Raw genomic sequence first — 23,667 nt, 5'->3', positions numbered from 1 at the left:
GCCCTCACCACGTCTTCAACAAGGCCGACGCTGTCATCGCACCCCACCTGCGAGACATCATCAACACATCCTTCGACACCACCATCTTCCCTGAGAGCTGGAAACACGCCGAACTCAGCGCCCTACTCAAGAAACCAACAGCGGACCCCACCGACCTCAAGAACTACCGCCCCATCTCGCTTCTCCCGTTTCTAGCCAAAGTCATCGAGAAGACCGTCAACAAGCAGATGGCCGCCTTCCTCGAGACGAACGGATCCCTCGACCCCTCACAGTCCGGCTTCCGAGCCAATCACAGCACCGAGACCGCCCTCATCGCCGCCACCGATGACATCCGAGCCCTGATGGACAATGGAGAAACAGCGGCCCTCATCCTCCTAGACCTCTCCGCGGCATTCGACACTGTCTGCCACCGCACCCTAGTGCAGCGCCTCAGCGACGTCGGAATTCAGGAGAAGGCACTGGAATGGATCATCTCCTTCCTCGACGGAAGAACACAGAGAGTCCGCCTGCCACCGTACAAGTCAGAGGCCTCCGAAGTCATCTGCGGCGTCCCCCAAGGATCATCTCTGAGCCCCACCCTCTTCAACGTCTACATGAGCCCCCTCGCGGCCATCGTACGCAAACACAACCTCAGCATAATCTCCTACGCCGACGACACCCAGCTGATCCTCTCCCTGACCAACGACCCCGCCGCCGCCAGAGCCAACCTGCACGAAGGGATGAAAGAGGTAGCCGAGTGGATGACGACCAGCCGCCTGAAACTGAACTCAGACAAGACGGAGGTCCTCATCCTGGGCTCTTCACCCTCCTGGTGGCCACCCGCCCTGGGCACCGCACCCAAACCGACAGACCACGCACGCAACCTAGGCTTCATCCTGGACTCCTCCCTCTCCATGACCAGACAAGTCAACGCCGTCTCCTCGTCGTGCTTCAACATCCTGCGCATGCTACGAAAGATCTTCTGGTGGATCCCCACCGAGACCAGGAAGACCGTCACCCAGGCCCTCGTCACCAGCCGTCTGGACTACGGCAACGCCCTATACGCCGGTACCACCGCCAAGCTCCAGAAGAGACTCCAGCGGACGCCTCAGCCAGACTCATCCTCGACATCCCACGAACCAGCCACATCTCCGGACATCTGAGAGACCTTCACTGGCTCCCCGTCAACAAAAGAATCACCTTCCGCCTCCTCACCCACGCACACAAAGCCATACACGACCGAGGCCCGAGCTACCTCAACAGCCGAGTCAACTTCTACGCTCCCAAACGCCACCTCCGATCAGCCAACCACGCCCTCGCCGCCGTCCCCCGCATCCGAAGAGCGACTACAGGAGGAAGGTCCTTCTCCTACCTGGCCGCCAAGACCTGGAACTCCCTCCCGACCGACCTGCGCCTGACCCAAGACCACCTCCCCTTCAGGAAGAAGCTGAAGACCTGGCTGTTCGAGCAGTAGCGGCACCCCCCCCCCCCCCAGCGCCTTGAGACCCTACGGGTATGTAGCGCGCTTTATAAGTGTCACTGATTGATTGATTGATAGTTACTGATTCACCCGGGCAGTCCCCTACTTTGTATTGATACTTGTGAGATGCAGGCTTTATCTTTCCCAAAACAGCAAGGGATATGTTCTAACAAGGACACATCATTTGTTAAACAATGACCTCAAGAAACTCTGATCTTCCATCTTGGCAGAGTATGTACCTTTCCCGGGTTTGCTAAAATAACAAGCTCTCCAAATAATATTAATTTTGAAACACTATTGATGACTTAATAAAATATTTCACAAACACTATAGATGATTGCAATTACAGGTGAATTTAAAGCACATGCAATCTTACACCAAGTATACAATGTCCTCAAGTCAGAAGGGGCGTTTAGAGTCTAGACATAAACTCCAGCAGTGAGTGAAAAGAAACAAATGTGTTTGCTTTGTATCACTGACAATACCATTTTTGTCAACTCACTTAAGAAAGATCCAGAACGAAATTTGGAGAAAAAAACGTAATTTTTCCTTCAATTGTTGATAGCAAAGTTGTTGCATCCTTTTAAATTCTATTATTAGCAATATCATTCCATTAATAAAACAATGTTTAGCCTTTCAGCTTTAAAGTGCGTAGTTCCAGTCCTAACAAACAGTGCTGCTAATGCTGGTAACAGCTCCAGCCCCGCCACAGTCTTGTCATTACATACCATCGCTTATTGAACAAGGCGTCGCAGGTCTTTCCATGGTTCAGCATGGACCGTACAAGGTTGATATACCTTTAGTCTCGGGCATTAACTGCTCATATGAGTTTGAGCTCCTGCCAGGCTGGTTCCCAAGCCTGGCAAGAGATTCACTGGGTGGAACATGACATAGATACAAATCGTCTCAAAATATCAACAATGTATCAACAACCTGGCTGAACCAACATAAAAACATGAACAGTGACAGATGGACCCTTTCACCTCTTTTCTTTCATAATATCCCCTATGTACATCCATGATCTCAATCTCAAATGCAGAGCGCACCACTCTGCCCCTTTGAGCCCATCTGTCTAACATTAAGCACATATGCCTTGCTAAAGAAGGTTTGGTGTCCTTAAAAACTGGCTAATATCCTGCCTTCTTGAAGCACTGAACAACTCACTCAGGTAACTCTCTCAGAGAGTGGGCGTGGAAGGGAATGTGAAAAGAAAAAACTTTACAGAAGTTTAAAAACTACTAAAAGAACAAGAACACATTTTTATATTATAAATTGATAAAAGAGGTGTAATGTCAAGTCTAGGCTAAAAGCCTGTGGTATGCACTTCATTACATTTGGCATCAAATATTCTGGCTGTCTCATTCCTCAAGGGTAGCCATCATTGGCTAGGAATCAGGCACATCTTTCTTGATATTTGCATTTTCACACTGATAAAAGCAGATTGCTTTACCATGTTCACTGTGAACCTTTCAACTAAAAAAATTGCTGCAGACAATGTAAAGTCACATAACGTGATTGTCTGTAATGATAATTATTCGTTATAAGGACATCCGGTTTTAACCAGGAGAATGGAGCTCTGATCGTGGAAAACAGTGCCAAAGCTGAAACTGTTTAGTAGTAAAATCACTAGTCACCTGAATCTTCAAATAGGGGGATCAAGAAATGAGGCCTAACGCGTGTCTGCCTATAGCCAAGGTTTTACTGGCTACAGAAAAGCGAAATTAAATTGCGTGTATATTTTGCTTGGTTCAGTTGAACGCCCAAAGGTGACAGTGGATGATCAATTAGGGGAATAAGTGATCACCAATGGCACTGATCCTTCAGGCACATCCATGACAGATGCTTCATTAACCAGGTCTCTAACAGGCATTTTGGTCGAAAAACAACTTTTTTCCTCTGTGCTAATGAATGGACAGGCTACAGGCCATTGCTTTTGCTATCGGCCTCGGTCTGGTCATTAAGTGCTGGAGGATTTCTTTATAATGGTCAATATTGATTACCAATTATTGTAACATTTTAAAAGTCTGCCAAGCTTAAGTGTTTACTATGGGCTGCTCTGCATACGAAACTGCTCTCCTGTCAGACTTTGTGTTCCCTAATACTCCCAGTCTCATATGAAAGTTTCTATTTCTTTCAATCAGCTTCTTGCAGCCAGGCTGGTGCACTGACTCAGCCTGTGTTGAGGCCGAAGTGTGACTGGAAAAATGTCTGTTGTGCCCTAGGCCCATAATTCTGCTCCCCAGGTTACTGAGGAGTATCAAATGGCTGGAGCATTTGTTTCAGTACCTAGTCTTGTAGGAAGTAAATGAAAATAATTTTCCTTTCAAAACTGCCACGTCCTCTGACAGATATTATGCTACAAGCTAGTCCTTTGTGTTATTTGTAAGCTAGATGAGGTGAAATAGGCTTTTTAAATTCTTTTCAGAGTTTACTGTGTGACATTTCCTAAATAAACCATGTCCGGACTGGAAATATTAGGGCCTATTCATAGTATTACAAGTGTAGAGTAACTTCTCACACTTAGGTTTAAATCTCCCTATGGGAAATGATGGGATAACCTATTAAAGGTTATTATTCATTTAATATAAAAGTGTAAACTAATGTAAAATATTTAATTGTAACTTAGAGCTAATAAAATAAGAAGTCACCGCATATTAAAGCATCAAACTAAAAGAATATTAAATAATTCATTTAAAGCCCACTTCAGTATGGAGCTAATGCTGTGGAACTTGGCACCCTTTAGAAATATAGATGCTGACATGTCCATGGAGCGGTGGCGGAGGATCGAATGCCAGGCTGTGGCGGATATACACTCTAGTCTAGAGAATCGTTGATCACATTTCAGGAGGCCCAGGGCACATTTGAGATCGGTCATTCTCACTTCCTGCAATATAGCAAATTGGAAAGTGTTGCGTGGGAGGTTAGGACGGATTTCCCAGATGCTCTGAAGTTTTCCAGGGTGCTTGACTGTCTTCTCCGGTGGGGGAAGGGCAGACACCTGATCACTCTCTTCAACAGAGCCCTAAGGGGTGACATGGGACTCAAACAGTTTACAGCTCTTGGGACGTGGGACCTGGATCTGTGCTTACTTATTTTGGATCCAGTTTGGGAGAAAGCAGCGGTACTGGTGTGTGCAGTGTTGTGCAATAACAGTTTTAATTGTTGTATTTTCACTTATTATACCACACTTATATCTCTCCCCATTAATTTAATTAAAATGGATCCTGGTAGGGTAGCGAAATGTTCTAGGTGCGGGGAAGTTGGTGCTACTTTCCAGCATCTGGCCTGGGAATGTGGCCAGGGTACAGGAGTATTGTGGAGAGGTCCTAACATTTATACCAAAAGCCACTGGCCTGCTGATTCCTAGAACACCACTTGCTTGTTTGCTGGGAGCGGTAACCAGACCAAAGAGTCGAAAAATCCCTTATAAATTGTCCCAATTGGCTATATTGTTGGCCAAGCACTGAATGGCTGCTGTGGGTTTGGGGTCGAGGGTCCCAGGTCTTCAACTTTGTTTGAAGGATCTAATGGAGTGGGGGAAGGAGCAACACTTACAGATGAGGGAGCAGCTGACGAGATAATGCTATGGGCCCAACTACTTATTAGGTTTAAGGAGGGTGATGTCTCAGGGACCGACAGTGGCTCTGTACCACTAGAGTGAACGTGGGTTGGCCATTGTTTGAAGCGTTTATTCCAGTAGACCGACTATGTCAACGTGAAATCCATTATGATGTACTGTCTCTGGTATTGGCCTCATTGTGTTTCTGATGGATATACCTTTTTGTATATTCCTTGATGTAAAGATGTATGAGGACCAGATCATTTGCACTGTATGTTTTATGCAAAGTCTATAAAATGCAGTAAAAAAGTTCAATCAATTTTTTACATTTATTATTAACTTTTAAAATACAAAAATCCTTTTACAATGATATATCATTTTCTAACATTTGAAATGTTTATATAAAACTTTAAATATTAAAATCATTTAATTAACTTAATATTAGTTTCTATAGGTGTTAAGTTATAGACTTCCACCGTTTTTCAGTAACAGTGGTTGGCCATACGTGGTGCTTGACCTACTTCAAAAGCTGGAGTAGAATACATTTTCACCTATTTTTATACCATTAGGGCTGCAATAGTATAGTTTGTGAATAGCAATGGTGTTACTTTTTTGTGGGGGTGTGTTTGTATTAGCATGTCCTCCCTAACTTTCTCTAAATCTCTCGCATGTTGGAATTAATATCTCCCCTTGTCTTTCTTACATTTACTTCTAAAACGTATACCTAAGTTTGAAGCTGTGTCTGCATAGAAAAGATAGGAGAGGCAGAGATCTCTGCCTATAGGTTTGTAAACAGCATTTTATAGTACATTAGTGATTGTAGTATTGGTTGTACTAGAAAATGTGGGTTGTGTATTGGTCCCATTGAATTGAATGTTTAATTTTCAGCTACATTAAGATATGTGTCCGCTTTTTGTCCACATTTTGAATTTTTTCTTTAACTATACTTTACAAACAAGCAATGGCGCAGACAACAACTTAGCACTTGATTATAAAGGCAAGACTACTTGGCTTTGCCAAGGCGTGTTACCTATATAAATCTGCCAAAATCTACTAATATCACTGGGCTACAAAGCACAAAAACATACAGATACAACAAGCCAAATAGTGTAGGTTCCCTAAAACAGGCACTGAGTGTAAATTGCTATAAGGGCGAGAGCTTGGGCCGAAATCAACCATAAACAATTTCTCAAATAGTGATTTAGCACCCCAAATGTCAGTGTGAAGCCTAAAAGTGCCATACTTGGGAAATAACAGCTAATAGTCAAAGCAAATATTAGCCCAGTTTGAGTGTTAAAAGGTGTAATGGAACCTTGTCCAAGAGCAATGGATTCATATAACAATGGGCAACTTCACTTGACTATCCTCCTAATTTGCAGAATATTTATTTGTCTTCTCGGCTGATTCAAGCGCATTTGCCTTGCTAATCCACACAAAGAAATATGCTGTTATCACTAACATGAATACTCCGCCGAGTTTGTGTTGGGTTAGGGCAGATATTTGTTAATAGACATAGACATCAGTGCTTCAGCTGCAAATCGCTTACCTAGGCCGGAAGCAAGCACTAAATCCATTACTGCTTACGCACCACCCACAGGGCAGCTGCAGGGCTCTGGCATACAGCGAGATCGGGCTCCCAGTAGCACCAGCGTCTCCAAAAAAAGCAAGTTAGGAAAGGGAAAGCTTCCTCCAGTCACCTTGAAGACCCAGTATGCTGTGAGGTCAAAGATATTGCTACACATTTATTATTCAATAATGGTTGTTTCCCTTCTCGTCGTTACTGGCTACTGGATTTGAGGAGAAGCATTTGCCTAGTTATGGGGAAAATGCAAGGCTGATGATTGTTAGGTTCTGGGCCCTAGGCCCGCATAGTGTAGAAAGGACGACACGGACACAGGATCATAGGACTGTGAACTAGCCCAGAGCACGTGCACTCGGGCTCTTTTATTTGCGGGGTCACCTGACTTGTGACGCCCGTGTTGGATGGGTGAGGGGGTGTGTGTGTGGGCCAGACCTCGGGGGAGTGGCTGGCAGAAACACTAGACTGTGTCCAGCAGGACACAACAATACTGACTATTGCTTGGTCAAAGCACTGGACAGCTTTACAGTAATCAATGACACATGCAGTTATCTGAACATTTCTCCCTAGTGCTCCCTTTTCCTGGATTTTCTAAGCTCACTTTTACAGTATCTATTGTCTCATGCTTCTTTGCATGAAGGGAGGGTTTTGGTGGAAGGCTCGATGAGTGTAAGTGCCCTCATCAATGTTCTGAACTATCTCACTAATACGGCAGTTTAGAAAGAACTCAGGGGCATATTACCTAGAAGTGCGTTAGAAAACGCACAACACACATTCCCATATCACCGGCTATCGCCGGATTTCTTCGCCGCGATAGCGCGCAATTATCTCTGCGCATCACGTAGGCAAAATGAAATCCGGCGATAGTCGGCGATATGGCACATTAGCGCATGAAAACAAACGTTGTTTTCACGCGCTAATCTGTTCCTTGATAATATGGGGGGTGGATTCAGCTTTATGATCTACACCCCCATGTTATCAATGCCCTAACACCTGGTCAGAGCAGGCTTTGGGAGACCTGCGATAAACAAGTTTATCGCAGGTCTCCCTCTCCCAACGGCTCCTCTCCCAACGGCTTGATCCATCACCGTTTTTTAGCTCACTGCACCATCCCAGCTCAGAACTTGGCTATATGCAAATTAGTCTGTTCCTGTCCCAGTGCATGATGGGAACAGGGCAAACCAAACTACCAAGCCAATTCTTGTACTGGGAAGGAAACAAGCTTCCGGGGACCGGTTTCTGCCATTTCAGGCGTCGTCGGCCCGGCTTGCTTGAATCCTGATGGTGCAATGAGCAAGGGACTCACATCTGAGTATACCCTTCCACGCTTATGGTGGACAAAATGATTCAGAAAAGGGGGTGGTGATGAACAGAGTGCCTGAATTAAGCAGACCACTCTTACCCAGTCCAAAGATCAGGGCTTGATCCATCACCGTTTTTTAGCTCACTGCACCATCCCAGCTCAGAACTTGGCTATATGCAAATTAGTCTGTTCCTGTCCCAGTGCATGATGGGAACAGGGCAAACCAAACTACCAAGCCAATTCTTGTACTGGGAAGGAAACAAGCTTCCGGGGACCGGTTTCTGCCATTTCAGGCGTCGTCGGACCGGCTTGCTTGAATCCTGATGGTGCAATGAGCAAGGGACTCACATCTGTGTATACCCTTCCACGCTTATGGTGGACAAAATGATTCAGAAAAGGGGGTGGTGATGAACAGATGCACTGGGCCAGGCACAGACTAATTTGCATATAGCCAGGTTCTGAGCTGGGATGGGGCAGTGAGCTAAAAAACGGTGATGGATCAAGCCCTGATCTTTGGACTGGGTAAGAGTGGTCTGCTTAATTCAGGCACTCTGTTCATCACCACCCCCTTTTCTGAATCACCTAGGGGTATTAGCTAGTTTGTTATCAATACATAGGGTATCTCTGTTTTAAGATCTATAAATAAATGTAGTAGCAAGGGCCCAGGAAAAAACTGTGGGGTGTGCGGACAAATGACCCCTTACACCTCCCTGCTCCCTCGTACCTAGTCACATACAGCAGTCCATTAGAATGGTCAATACACCTCATTCTTGATTACACAGATTTTCAAAGAGTCTGAATGTATGGTGTGCAGGCAGCTGTAGTACTCACAAAGGAAAAATTCAAACATTGAGGCAGAACTGCGGACCGGGATCTCTTGGACACTGACAGCTGAAATAAAAAAAGAAAAAGCATCCTGGAATGTCGCATGAATGAGTTAATAATGGGTACAAGTGATTCACATATACGCCCAAATGCATCATAGCAGTGCTTAATTTGAGCCTGTGGTTTTCGGTGCTCAGCACCAGCACTTAATTGCCGGCACTGACACTTAACTGCCGGAACCTGCACTTATGACAGCTGCCACATGGATGAGCAGAAAAACCGTTGTTTGCTAATTCAATATATATTAAAAACTACTAATTAATACCTGTCACCCAAGCCATTTTTAAAGCTTTGGCAGCCTTGAACAGTCTGAATTGTCATACTTGTAGCAGTGTGATTGTTAGTAGATGTGTAAGTACAGTATGCAATGTGTGGTGCAATCTGCGGTGGCCACCTGACGAGGGACCCAGCATTTTTTTTTAAATATTTTTACAAATGAAGCACTGGACTGCATCATAGCTACAGGGGCCAAAGACTGGGGAGGGCTAGGAGGGGAGGTGGCATTTGATACAGTCTGGTAGAAGAAATTTAACAAAACAAGTGAGTTTTGAGGGCCTTCCTAAATGGTCTATGGTAAGATACCCAGCATAGTTGGACAGAACTGTATCAGAAAACTCTCTCTTCCAGAGGTGAAATTGGGCAGTTGTATATATATATGTATATATAACAACTGATAGTGCTTGATAAGGATAATTGCTTTATTATTAACATTTGTATAATTTATTATAACATTGGTATGTTTTCGTTTTATGAGATTAATTGGTAACTTGCAGTAACACAGTCCTCAAAAGAGTTAGTAATGAATTAGTTTGCAAGAAGAATCAGCAACAGGCTGTTATTTTAAAGTTGCATTATGATATTGAGCGAGTTCATAAAAATTCAAAATAAATTGTGAAAAATGATTGGTAAAATAATGGAATCAAATATAAATATATAGGTACAAACAAAGAAGTACATGCTTACACACATATATATATATATACATGTGATGAGAGATACTATAGAGGGGAATTAGAATAGCTTTTTGACATTCCAACCCATTAGATGGATTCACAGTCAGTGCTCCACTAAGAACAGTCATTTTGAGTTTTGAGGCAACAATCTCGGAGTTATCATCAGGTCTTAATAAACTTGAATGTGAGTATACGCACAATCTCATGAAAATCAAGATATTTTACTAGACTCTGTAAGGCAGTGGGTTACAGAATCTGTAATATCAGATAAAGGTCTTCACAACGAAGGTGGTCCGAATCGGGAAACATCCTTTACAACGGAACCGTTAAAACGCAGTACCATTACAACGCAGGATTGAGGGCGCTCTAGGATAGGGGATAGTTTAATTTACTATCCAACACCTTCCCTACTATCCACGGGGACTGGAGTTGGAATAGTAAATTAAACTATTCACTATCCAGCGCCCCCCAACGCAAATCGTTGTAACGACTTGTGTTGTTAAACCTGCGTCGTAAAGGTACGCGTTGTAACTGTACACGTTGTACCGTCATACATCCGTTCGAATCCCTTCTCTCTGAGAACTCAATGAGTTTGATAAGAGTCATTGTGGCTTAACTAATTCCTCAATACATTAGTGTTTGAGTGATTAATTTTCAACCTTTTGTTACCAGCAGCACTTATATGCTTGTACATATATATTTATATAGCACAAATCTAGCCAAAAGGCAGCGGAGGACTGTACATGGTCAAAGACAAGCATAAAGTCAACAAGGAAGAGAGGAGGAACCTGGATTTTACATGGTTTATGCACTGGGAGCTTTTAAGCACTAAACTAGAGTCATTAATTATGTTTTGGATTAAATATTGCGAATTTTTTCAAGCTCAGAGCCAATATTGAAATAGCCTGCCTCTGCTTTTTTTTGTCGATTAAATCTTAAATATGGATTGTTTAGAGACCATAGTCCTGCATGTTATGTATGGATTTTATTAGATTAATACATATCAATTGTTTAGATGTATTTTGTAGAACTATCAAAATATTATCTACATAAAACATTTGCTGCTTTTTAAGCAAAAGGAGAGAAAGCACATTCTAGCAGCAAATGCCCAACACAGAGAAACCCCTGCCTGGACAGCAAGCTTGCTTAATTTGATGATCAGGGGAGAAAAGTGAGGGACTAATACTGGAGACACCATGCACGATCGTAATGATGCAAGCAATTCGAAACACATTTTGGACCAGTACCATAGAAGGCTTGATGATCCAGACAAAGGAGTTAAAAAACTGATCACAGAGCGGCTGTAAGACTGTGAACTCTGAAACTATTCTGAAACCGACGAAGTCCAAAGAAATCACCCACACTGCCACATTTTGGACCTGTTTCAACTTACAACGGTTCACAGAGAGGCCCAGAGGCAGCAGGGCAGAGAGTTCAGCAGGAGGGGGCATATCTGCATTAGACTGCAAAATAACTCTCTCCAGGGTGGAAGCCGTCCATAAGATGCTGCATCTTGCCTGACTGTGTTCAGCACAGGTTTGGGGTCAGGATACTCTGCATGTTTCCACATCTGCCTAATCCTGAGTGGGTTAACTCCACTGAGAAACACGCCTTTGTGCATTCAGTGGATTAAAGGGTGTAGAGAGCATGGATAGCTAGATAAGTACCTAGACTTCGAAGCAAATATCCTTAAGGACATCAGAAATTAGTCAAGAAAACAAAGAGGAACTTCTCCAATGTGTGAGTAAAAGTTCAGTTTCCTATCCTTTTTGTAGACCAGAGAAGAACAACTCACTCAAATTGTTTAAAATAATGTTATTGTTAAAACATGTCACTGCCTATATCCACTGTTCCGTGAGAAATAAGGAAAGTGTAGTTTAGAGTTATGATGACATTTACACACATGAGCCTATGCACATATATCATAATTCTGTATAATATAATTTTATGGATCACAGATTGCAGTTTTTTGTAAACTATGCATATGTGTATGCTATATAAGATAGTTGTTGCAGACAAAATACTGCAGTTAATGAAAAAACAATATATATTGTTATTTAATTCATTTTTAAGGGTCTTATTTAAAGTTGGGTGGACTGGAACATCTGCCAAAAAGTGACAGATGCCACGTTCACCGGTGACATCAATGCACTTTTAAAACAACGGATATAACATATGGCAAGTTTTGACAGATGTCCTGTATCACCTAACTTTTAAATCAACTTTTACGTTTCCAATTATATATTCGACCACAAATATCAGCACAATTTTACTCTTCAATCTGCATAAACCAATGTAACAGGCACAAGCACTTTACAGTAAGGAATGTATGTATGTATGTATGTATGTATGTGTGTATGTATGTGTGTGTGTGTGTGTGTGTGGTATTTTTATAGCACAAGCCTAGCCAAAATGTGGCACAACACTGTACAGGGTCAAAGACAAACAAAGTCAAAGAGTGATAAAAGAGGTAGGCGATTTGTGGACTATTAATACATTGTACAGTAGTGTTCTTCAAAGATGTATGTCTTTACTTTACTTTCAACACTTTCCTAAACTGAAACAGGGTTGTGGTGGTCCTGATGGATACAGGAGTGTTGTTCCAGATCCTGGGACCATAGATGGAGACGGCCTGTTACCTTGTTTTTATATTTTTTACATTTCTTAACCTGCAGTTTGATGGTGTGCTAGTATCGGGTATGCTAGAAACCAGCAAAGATGGTGAACTTACCTGCAAAATAAGCGGGCATTCTGGTCCTGATGGCTTAGTAAATAATGCAACTGGATATAAAGTTTGTGCAGGACAGATAGGAGAGCCAATGGAATTCCACCAGGAAGGGTTTCATGTAATCATATTTTTTCGGGCCCTAGATAAGGCATACGGTGGCGTGTAGGATGCCCTTAAAAGGTGCGAGTGTGGAGTCTAGGTAGGAGAAAGCACCCTAGGCTAGGTGGCATATATAGAACATGGCAAGCTATACCTATTGAGGCCTCAATGAGCACTCAGATCACAGTGTTAAGTTGATAAACATCAAGTCATTTCTAATATTTCTGATGTATTGGATCAAAAGAACACTGAGAAAAAATACAAAAAGACAATTACTTGAATATGTGTCAAGGTAATTAGCACTCCCAACTCCATGCTGCTGAGTTATGCTGTGATTTGCAGTGCACTCATTTTGATCTGGGCACTCTGTCCTCCATCCTTATGAGGATGGTAAACTGAATAATAGTAAACTGGGTAACAAAACACTTGTTATTTACAGCACTTGTGAGGGATGAAGTATTATATAAAAAAATGCTTTTATTATTAGACTATTATTAGACAATGACTCTGCCTGCCTTTTCTTATTACTGTTAGAACAAACCTGAGGACATCCACCGTCAATCAGAACACAGTGCAGCTTTGCTGCATAGGATGTGCTTAGCAGAGCAGTCAGCTGCAGCTCAGTAATATGATAAAAGGCTTGAAGACAGCTGGTTGTGCTGCAGGAATAGAACAAACCACTTTTCAGAGACATGCTCACAGAAGAATGCGAAATGTAGAAAGGGTGGAAATCACAACATTCCACTATATTATACTCCTTCAAAATTATTACATTCCATACATCATTCTGCTCATACAATGCACAGAGGCGTTTTTTCAGCTTAATTTACACGAACATGTTAAATGTATACAGATGGTAATAGAGATTAAAGGTACCTCTGATATGCTTAAGTGTCTATAGTTGCTCATTTGTGCAGCAAACGGTTTTAAAGCTGTGTTGATTCTGCAGGGGCGAGGGTTCCTTTTATTATGTCAATGCAAATAGTATGTAGATTGTGCAATTATGAAAGGTTTTAAGTAGAAAAAGAACATCAGAGGCCGTCAATACTTCTTTCAAACGCTTCTTGTATGAGTTCAATCAATTGTTACTTCCACTGTTCACATATTCCTAGACGAGCAAAAACTGGTTGTAGTGTAAATTGGATTTTGGCTCAGGTTCTTTCTATCAGTTGAATCACTTTAGATTTGTTTGCAGGTTAATATTTTTAGAGTTGGCTTGTCAGAATTAGCTCTTCGTAAGACATTTTTCAAATAATACAGAGTGGGCTTTGGGTCAGACTCCTTCAGCCGCTGGCTTGTTTGGGTCAGACACTTTCAGCCACAGCTCCGAGGAAGTTTTGATTACATCCTGATCAGCCCAGTGGACTATTTATATATCTCTGTCGTACTATTGGTTGTTTGGTGTATTATTGCGCCTCCCAGTGAGTGCTTCCACTGGTACACAGGAGAAGCAGTGTTTTCAGAAGCAGCTGCAGATGGCAGGCACTATTTGGGAATGAAGAAGTCATCTTGGAAAGCAAGTTTTCCCCACTACAATGCTATTTCCCATTTTTACTCACTGTAAATCCTCATTCTCGCCATTTGGAACGAAAGGTTCAGTGGAAGGATGCAAGATTTGAATTCAATGTGTTAGCAGACAACTCATAAAAACGGTTACAGGACAAATAAGTGCATATACAATGAATGCATAGACAATGTTGTCAACAATACACACTGACATTGGGAACACAAATACATTGAAATGGGGTATGTAAAATCTGCAAAAACAGGGAATATTCTGACACACACACAAGCACACACGCACGCACGAACGCACGCACGCCCACACACACACACACACACACACACACACACAGACACACACACACACACAGTTTGGTGAAAGCTTGCACAACAGACACTCCACTTCACACAAGAGCACCACCCATTGCGAATTCCTGTAACTATGTGCTCAAATCCAACATTTCAAGAGATAGTGAAAACTGTTTATGCTGCACTTTACAGAAACCCAGTAGTATAGATAGAGGCAGGAAGACAAAGTGAAAGTTAAGGCAAGAGAACGAAGATTGGTCAGTGAGTAAAATATAAATATGGGACAAGGACAGTAAATGACAGTTGATATCCCTAATCGAACAAGCATTTGCAATGCAATCAATCTCGTCTTTGGGACCTTATATGTATTTACCTATGCAGCACATTAGCCTGGGTGCTGAAACATCTACTGTTCTTTAACATAGAGGGAAAGTAAGCACCAAACTGCATGACATGCCAGGTAAGGGAACATATGGAGAGAAATATTGCCTTTCAGCGGGAAATGGCATAGTTCAAAGCTCTGTTTTTACTTTAAAATCAGCGCATTCGGTGGTCACTGAAAATACATGATTTGAAAAAAATAATATTGTCTGTGGGTGCTTGTGAAAGCCAATTTCCATGGACTGGAATATAGAGAATGCTAAAGTGATACTGGTATTTTACTGACCTCTGCTGGTCGTTTTCTATCAAGAAAGTTAAATAGAGGCAGTTGCCAGAAAAATTTAAAAAAGAAAGTCTCTCAGTCGGAAGCAATTCTGGTATTTTACTGACCTCTACTGGTAATTTTCTATCAAGGCAGTTACATAGAGGAAGATGAACAAGCAGAAAGCAATTCTGGTATTTTACTGACCTCTACTAGTTGTTTTCTATTAACAAAGTTAAGTTGAGGCAGTTGAACAAAAAAAGTCCCTAACGGAAGTAGACAAGTTCTAGGGCTGATATCCAGAGCCCACAAAGTACATACACATCTAAGTATATACTAAAGTATATACAAGAAGTCTCAAATGCTCGACCTAAAAACTGAAAAGGAAATGGGAGGAGAGCAAGAAAGAGTATTTATGATAATAATTGCATATAAGAAAAACAATAGATGGTAGAAGACAGAAGAGCGATATATATATGACAAACATACACCAAGAACGTCAAAAATGCCCTTGTAATAAGCTGATGATATTTGATTAATGGAAGACCAGAAACAACGTGCAGAGTGGTGATAACATTGGAAGGAAAATACTAATTGTCCCACTGTCTACAAAGCATGACATGCTGGAGAAACCTCCTTGTTAACTGGCATTTCTATTGCATTGCTAATAGGTTACCTACAAATCTACATGTGTTACAGAAAAAGGCCTTCTAATTAAGGAGAGGTTCAAGGAGCTGAAGATATTAGTAGGCAGGGATGTCAATATGTGAAAGTGGAGTCCTGTGATTCAGGAAGACATGTAAAAAAGGATATCCAGTATCCAGGATGAAAACCCTTCAATAGACTAATCCATTTAATGGCCACTAAGAAGCAGGTTTTGCAGGTTAAACGATGGACAGAAATCTGCCAACAGGTTCAAACGGAGCACTTTGCAGAGTAACACCACTAAAAGGAAGGCTCAATCTCGGCCTAAAAAAATAGTACAGATGAAGTGGAGAAAACCTACATAGATGGCAACAAATCCTCCTTCTCACCATTTGGAACGAAGGGTTCCCGAAAGACACCACATTGTGGATATTGCCAGCCCGAGGGAACGCATCCTGCAGACACTACAAGGCAAACTGATAACCATGGCCCCACTGTGGCACCCTCTTTTCTTTTACAAATCATGGAACACAGTCCAAGCGCTTGAACATCAGAGCCTAAAGCACATCGGGGAGCTTGAGCCTTCTGCCTAAGACTTTCAACCATCACAATGTCCAGTATAGTTGTCTGAGAACCTCTAAGAAGGGCAACAAGAAGATGACAAGTGAGAAGACTAATGGAATGACCTACTATCAGACACTGCTATATGCTGGAGGAGAGGAAACCAAGACTTTTTCTACGAAAGTGATACCAGCATTAGTGCCCTTTCCATCCTGATGCAGGTCCGAAGTTGAGGGATAAGGGCAATGTTGAGATGCACAAAGACGACTTGGGACAGAAGCCAAGAAGGTTATCTACGCTTGAATAAGAAACAGAAGCCTGATTGAAGAATCATACTGAACCTCTAAGAACCCTCAATGAATGTATCATCAGTCAGATGAAGATGACTAGCTCAGCTCAAATCACCCAACAATGATCATCCTGTCCCTCCAGGGGCCCCGATAAAAAGAAATATCAAGTGATCATGTTTAAGTTCTTGCAACCTACCAAATGATGGTTTGGTCCTTTATTGTTTCTCTCCAATTCAACATGTATATTAGAGAAGTGTTTTCAAATGCATTAGTATTGTGTTCAGTATGATAGTAGTAAAATAATGTGATTCGCAATCACAGCGGTGTGGAATTCCTACTGTCCAAAGCCCAGGACCTATTGTTTGTCAAGAACTTTTCATGTTTATTGTGCCCAATGCTATGCAGCACAACAATTTGATTGCCAGTTTACTGCACAACAGTATGTTCATGAGAAATATGTTTGTCTGCTGCTAAGGCAAGGTTAGCATGCATGTGTATAAGATGTTTGAAACTGTAGATAATGTGCATTAGAGCAAAGCCTTTTCTACTAGGGTGAGCACTGGAAGGAAATAAAATGAGCTTCAAGCTTAAGTTACATACGTTTCTCCCGCCCTACCCTCTCTCCACTGGGAAGCCAGTTTAGCACTCAGGAAAACAGTATCAAGCAATAACTGATTACGTTCCTTTGCTCACAAAGCTGTATGATAAATATGAGCTAATCATGCCTTCAATGTATTCACTGAGAGTCACACCTCAGCAGAGGAAATGTGGATTGCTTTTTGTGTTTTATTTTGGCTTCATTACTGTTTGCTTTCTAATTGTCTCCAACCGCTCCTTATAGCCAGTCTCTTGTATTTCCCTTCCTAGTCAATCTCTATCTCTTTCGTTCCCCTTTCCTCCCTAGTTTCTTCCCTTTCCTCCTGCCTTTACTTGCTTCTCCCTCACCTGTCTTGCTTAAGCCTCATTGTCTGACCTGTTTTACTCTTTTTCAACCCACCTTTTCTGTCAGGTCTTTCCTCTATTCTGTCTCTTTGTCTCTATCGCCGTGCCTGTGTCTTAAGTTTAGTCTCTCTCTCCATCCTTCAGTCCCTCCTTGTTGCATCTCTATCCTTTTCCTTCTTTCTCTGTAAATCCATCCTTTTCTCTGGCTCTTTTCTGTCCCTTCTTTCACCATTTTTTCCTATCTTTAATTCCTCTTCTATATAGTCATTTATTCCTCTCGCCAACTCACCACTTTTTCCTGTCCTATCTTGCTTCTCATCTTTTCTCGTATCTTTCATTCTTTAATTCATTCTCTTTTCTCTTAACTGTCTACCCATGGCCTCTCTCTCTGCTGAGTCTCTTTTCTCTCACTTTGTCTTGCTCTCTTGCCCAGTCTTGTGCTAACCACCCTTATAAATGTTTGTTCCTCCATCTGTTTTTGTTATTGTATTCACCTCCCTGTTGTATCTCTCCTGGCGCCTTTCCTTCTCGGTTCAGTGTCTCTTGATTTTCATCTCTCTTTTATCCTTATCTGCTATGTTTATGTTTAAACATCCCTCCTGGAATCGTCTTTGTTGGACTTGGCCCTTTTGGCAGGTTCACCCCTAAACATTTTGCTTTTAAATGTTACCCGATGTTAGCTGTTTTGTGCTTCTGCGCACTTTAGCCCTGTGTCCCAGTGTAAAGTGCGTGCGCAGCCTGAGTGCCTGTGGTGAGGTTGGCCTGCCTTCCCATAGGAATGCATGGGGGCGATGAGTGTCCATGGTAGTTCCTGATGTGAGAGGAGTGCAGGGGCGAGTTTGGTATGTGCGAACTCATGAGATTAAATGATGCGTGACGGTGTGCGCAGATTTAATCTGACTAGTGTAGAAGTGCCACTTTTAGAAGTTGGCATTTCTGTGTGCAGTGAATGTGAATTGACTGTCTGGCTTGTGAGTGACAGGGGCTGGCTGGTGTGCCTGGCTCCAGGAGTCAGGATGGGTTTGCCCGGTGGTGAATAGGGTGATCTGCATGTAGATGGGAGGGAGAAGTTGCACCTGGGACCTGAATAGGGCTGTGCCTTCCCTACACAATGCTGGCTCCGCCCCCTGTGGTGCGTCTGATGTCCCTAGCCTGTCTTGTGAATAGGTAGAGGGGCTGAGCACAACAAAGTGCTACAGAACCAGTTGCATCTGGTTTTCCCGCTGCATTTTATATGGTCCATCATGACATTCTGATGGACCTTCTCAAGGACTGTGGGGTCCAGGGTAAAGCTTGGGATCTTCTTCAATCTTTTCTATCAGATAGAGGACAGATTGTATCCCTAGCTAAATTCATTACATGTGGTGTACCGCAGGGGTCATCACTGAGCCCCACACTCTTTAATGTGTATGTCTCGTCATTGGCTCCCATTATCAGTGCATTCGGGTTTGGGATCACTTCCTACACTGATGACACACATATTGTGGTGTCTCTGTTACCCGGCCAAGAGTTGGGAATAGATAAACGTTTTCAAGTCTGCATGGAATCAGTTAGGAGATGGATGGCAGACATTTGCCTAAAGCTGAATTCAGGTAAAACTGAAATAATGCTGTTTGGGAACGATCTTAACTTCTGGACTCCTAACTGGTGGCCTGCCTCCGTGCGGCCACTCCCTACGCCCTCTAAAAAGGTGAAAAACTAGGGAATAATACTAGATGAGAAACTCTCCTTTGGGGCCCAAGTAAATGCGGTAACCTCAACAACAGCGCATGTCCTGAGAACTGTTAAGAAGGTATTGCGGCTTCTACCTTTGGGGAGCCGGCAAACAGTGGTTACAGCATTGGTCTTGTTGAGGCTGCACTACTGTAACAGCCCCTATCTAAATATATAACAAAAACTCCTGTATAATACCCAGCTGCTACAAAATGCCGCTGCCAGATTCTTACGGGCACATCCAAGTTCTCCCCAATTTCCAAAGAGATAAAAAAATTGCACTGGCTCCCGGTGGGGAACCGGATGCATTTTAAATCTCTTTGCATAGTCTTTAAAGCACTACCAGGCCTGGGACTAGATCATTTAAGATGCCAGTTTCAATGGTATAGACCGACAAGAACTCTTAGATCACTGGGAGCCAAACTGGTTGCAGTCCCACCAACAAAAAAAGCTCCAGTCGGGTGGCAGAAGCTTCTCTTCATGTGCAGCAAAAGCCTGGAATGACTTGCCATTCCATCTGAGAAATGCCACCAATCTTCTAGCTTTCAGAAAAGGGTTGAAGACCTGGCTTTTTCATAAATAAACCCTCTTTTTTTCTAGCTCTGCATTAAGGAGAAGTAACTAGCACCAGGACACCTCCGGGTAATCGCGCACTCTAAAAATTTCCATAACATAACATACTTAAAACTGAGAACCTAATCTGTGGATAATGGAAGAACTACCAACATATAACCATGTGGCTCCAGACATGCTACACAACACCAACATTAGATGAAGTAAGACATCTAGGAGTGATTGCAGTTTCCAAGATTTCTCTAATACCTCATGTGATTTAAGTCACATGAAGCACCTTCTACTCCATGAAAAATCTTCACTGAAACTTCTCCCCTCTATGCTACCTACAGAATCTGAAGGTTTCTACTAGTCTTATGATGCCTCGATCAGACTACACAAAGAGCTTTTACACAGAGCTTACTTTTCCTACAGCAAACAGGATGCACAACTTAAAAGCAAGACAGCTTCTATATTTTTGCCAATTGGAATCCATCAAACTACTCCTAAAAGTACTTCCCTGACCTCCCTAAATCCAGACACTCCACCTACAAGACACAATGCATTGTATATGCAGGGCTATTCGAGATAAAAGCCCACTTTAATCCAAAAAAAGTTTAACATTTGATCTCATTATGTGCAAGACTAGCATCTTAGATGACAGCCTTCCCTTCATACAAGCAGCAAAACTAAGGTATCCTCAGCGGCGGCTCCTTCGCTAAGGTAGAAGAGCGTCGGCCCACTGTGTAAAAGGAATAATAAAATAAAACACAATGTTAATAACGTTACGTTATTATCATTTGTATGTTTCTTTATGGAGCCCGATCCAGATTAGGGCAGGACAGGGCTTGGCTGTGTCACAGGGGGAGGGAGGAGGAGTGGTATAATGTGCACCATAAGTGTGCATGACGGTGTGGCCAGCTGTCTTGGGCGGGCCAACCGGTCATGCGCACTTAGCATTTCTCCACCAGGCTGCGTTGCACAGCCGGGTGAAGAGAACATGCACAGGCTCCCACTCCCTGTCTGAGCGCCGAACCAGGGTGCTCAGAACAATCACCACACTGCTGTCAGCTGGTGGCAGCAGCGTCATGGTTGGCTTGAGGGAGTCTGGGAGCCTGTGTGCGTCCGTGCTGCCAGTAAGAGAAGAGTACGGAGGAGAGGAGGCAGCCCTTCGCAGGTAAGGTTTAAAAAAATATATATATTTAATCAAGTCCCTAGTGTAATGTTGGGGCCCTGGGCCCTCATTGCTCGCAATCACTGACACAGACACAGTGGGCTACATGGTACAACTGGCCCAGAGCACGTGGGCTCGGCCTCTTTTATTAGAACTGTGTCACCTGACCAGTGACATCAGTGGTGGGTGGGTGTTCAGTGTGCTGGCATACAAAACACTAGACTGCTGACGGTGACTCTGGGTCACTACATCTAGCTCCCTCAGCCCTACCACTAATTTTCAAAAGCAGCCACCACTGGGTTTTCTCTCTCAGCAATGATGACAAATATCCAAGATCAAATGGAATTCAGTAAGGAAATTAAGATCTTTCGGTTTCTAAACAAACACATGATTCACAATTACACCAATTAACAACATCATTCTATTGCTCCTATCGAAAGAACAGACATCACAGCAGTCTGGGACATTCCGAGCTAAGATCTGGAATCTATTCCTGCTCAATGGTGGAAGGTTTGGCACGTGTAATTATCTCACACTCTAAATCATTTCACTAGAAGCATTAACACAGCTACGAGAAATTATTCCATTACTGATCGCGCATACCAAAACACTTCTTGCTTAGATCACATTCATTAGCCATAGTTTTCCGAACAGAGATAAAGTAAATTAATAAAAAACGTACAAATGATTTCCCTTACTCTTCTTCACCCCATTACTCACTTAAGGATAGAGAGTGATATCAAGGATACAAGAACCACTCTGGCCATCACACAAACACTCAAAACACTCTCCAGAGAGCCCACACTGCAATACAACATCCTTCCAACCAATAACTCATTAAGGTGTAGAATGTAACCAGACCGCTAGAGCACTTCAGCACCTTGCCAAAGGTAGGAAGCACTATAAAAATTCAAATATAATGTATGTCTATATATGCAAGGGGATCTGGCAGAGTATCTGTGCATGGATAGCGGGGCGGTAGATAGGCTGCAGCTCTGTAGCACACGATAGCTGTGAGGTTGATATTCTGTGCATAGATGAGGCGTGGTGGCGGAAGCTGCAGATCTGTGCATTTATGAGGCGAGGAAAATGGAAGAATGCAGCAATGCATGTTTGTGTCAAGAAACAACTACATATCTCTCATCTTTATAGGAAGTTAGAGGGGGAAAGGCACCACTGTGCGAGTACGGGATAGATAAAGGCTGCAGAACTACAAGTACGGGGTAGTCACATTCTCTTTCCTTTCTTGTGATTTGTACCACGGGTGGCAGATTTGTTGAGCCTGTGGAACAATTTGAGGTAGTTATGGAAACTGTTCACCACAGCATAGCACAACATATCATATGCTCTCTTCTCTTATGCCACCTCCTCATGTAATATCTCACATGCTAGCTCCCATGGCTGTTTTTGTACTATGAATGTTTAGCAAGCAATATGTGCATCCTGAGTCTTAATAGGGCATTCGACCAAAACAAAACCTGTTACAATCTTTACCAGAACTCGGAACTAACTCATGATGTTAAATGGGTCTTCTCACACAATATACACTACTAAACCATTTTAAAACAATAGATTAATCAAAACTTTTATTTCAAACATTTCAAGATGTTCACAAGATGTTTTGACTTGTAACAATCCCATCACACTTCTGCCTTTTGTGCTACTGTGCGTTGAAATCAGGAAACATGATGCACCACATATGCAAAGGGAGAGTAGTCCTCAATACCTCCCCATCCCACATAACAAAATAGAAATACAATTGCTAATAAGCCCCTGATGCAGTAACACAATTACATTTCTGGACTGTCGCCTGCAGCAAGTATACTTCAAAATGAAATGCAAGGAGGGGAACCTTATCCTTAAATATATATAAAAAATGTGAATATTCTGGTATATCCCATAACATCTGTACTGTGTGCAAATGTACAAGTAATGCAGCCTACTACCAGAACATCAAACAGGGAGACAGTGGCACAGCCGGGATTCAGAATCTGTATTATATCTTTCCCACTCCCAGTCTGGCTTCCAAAGACAGATCTCTATAGGCAAGAAATACATGTGATTCTCACCCTGCGCTCTACGATGATCGAAAGGAGGTGAGACATTTAAAACAGTACATTAATCGCAGGAATGAAAAGAAAAATGCATATAGGCAAAGCAACACAATGCCTGTCGTCTTTAATTGCAGGGCAGTGTTTATTGAAAATAAATAGGAGCAACTCACATTTTTGATCCTTTTCGAAAGCCAGCAACGGTTTAATTAGCTCGGTCTCATTATATGCTCTGAAATATAAAAAAAAAAGGCACCATTAGAATTACACCCCACTGGCAAATTACATTACTTTGACACTTATTAGGAGGCTGCCTTCAGTGAGGTTTTATTGACAGAGCCGTAGGCCATATTACATAACATCAATGTTTCTCTTTTCTTGTAGCAACCTTTATAGACGCTTGAGAAAGAAGACTTTGCCCTAGTGTAAATTACAAGCTCTTTGTACAAAGCCAACCCGAATATACCTCTAAACGTCCATCGGGCACCCACTGCCAGTTGTTTACAACAATTACCTTACGTTTATATCTGCTGGGTAATGGGCATGCCAAATACCCTAGGAGATGAGTAAGCAATTCAGTACTGCCCTCCTATGTCACCGCCTGCAAGCTACATTAGACTTCGATCCGCACTGAAAACCTAGGAATCGTTTTGAAGGTCACCACCGCAGTGCCAAAAGGGCTGTGATGCCATGCCAATGATAACTGGGCACTACACAAA

The 23,667-nt window shown here is 42.6% G+C and overlaps 1 protein-coding gene across 1 annotated transcript in view; it reads right to left on the bottom strand.

The window, feature by feature from the left end:
* The window catches only part of NEXMIF (neurite extension and migration factor), a 1,312,151-nt gene that overhangs the window by 542,180 nt on the left and 746,304 nt on the right, over positions 1–23,667 (bottom strand). Inside the window, exon 3 of the mRNA XM_078688836.1 lies at positions 23,122–23,180. The gene's annotated coding sequence lies outside the window, so the exon portion shown is untranslated. The remainder of the gene's footprint in view (positions 1–23,121; positions 23,181–23,667) is intronic.

This window comes from Lissotriton helveticus, chromosome 4_1 (assembly GCF_964261635.1).
Source record: "Lissotriton helveticus chromosome 4_1, aLisHel1.1, whole genome shotgun sequence".
NCBI lineage: Eukaryota > Metazoa > Chordata > Amphibia > Caudata > Salamandridae > Lissotriton > Lissotriton helveticus.
Note: the sequence above shows the minus strand (reverse complement) of the source record. Positions and strands in the feature narration are given on the sequence as shown.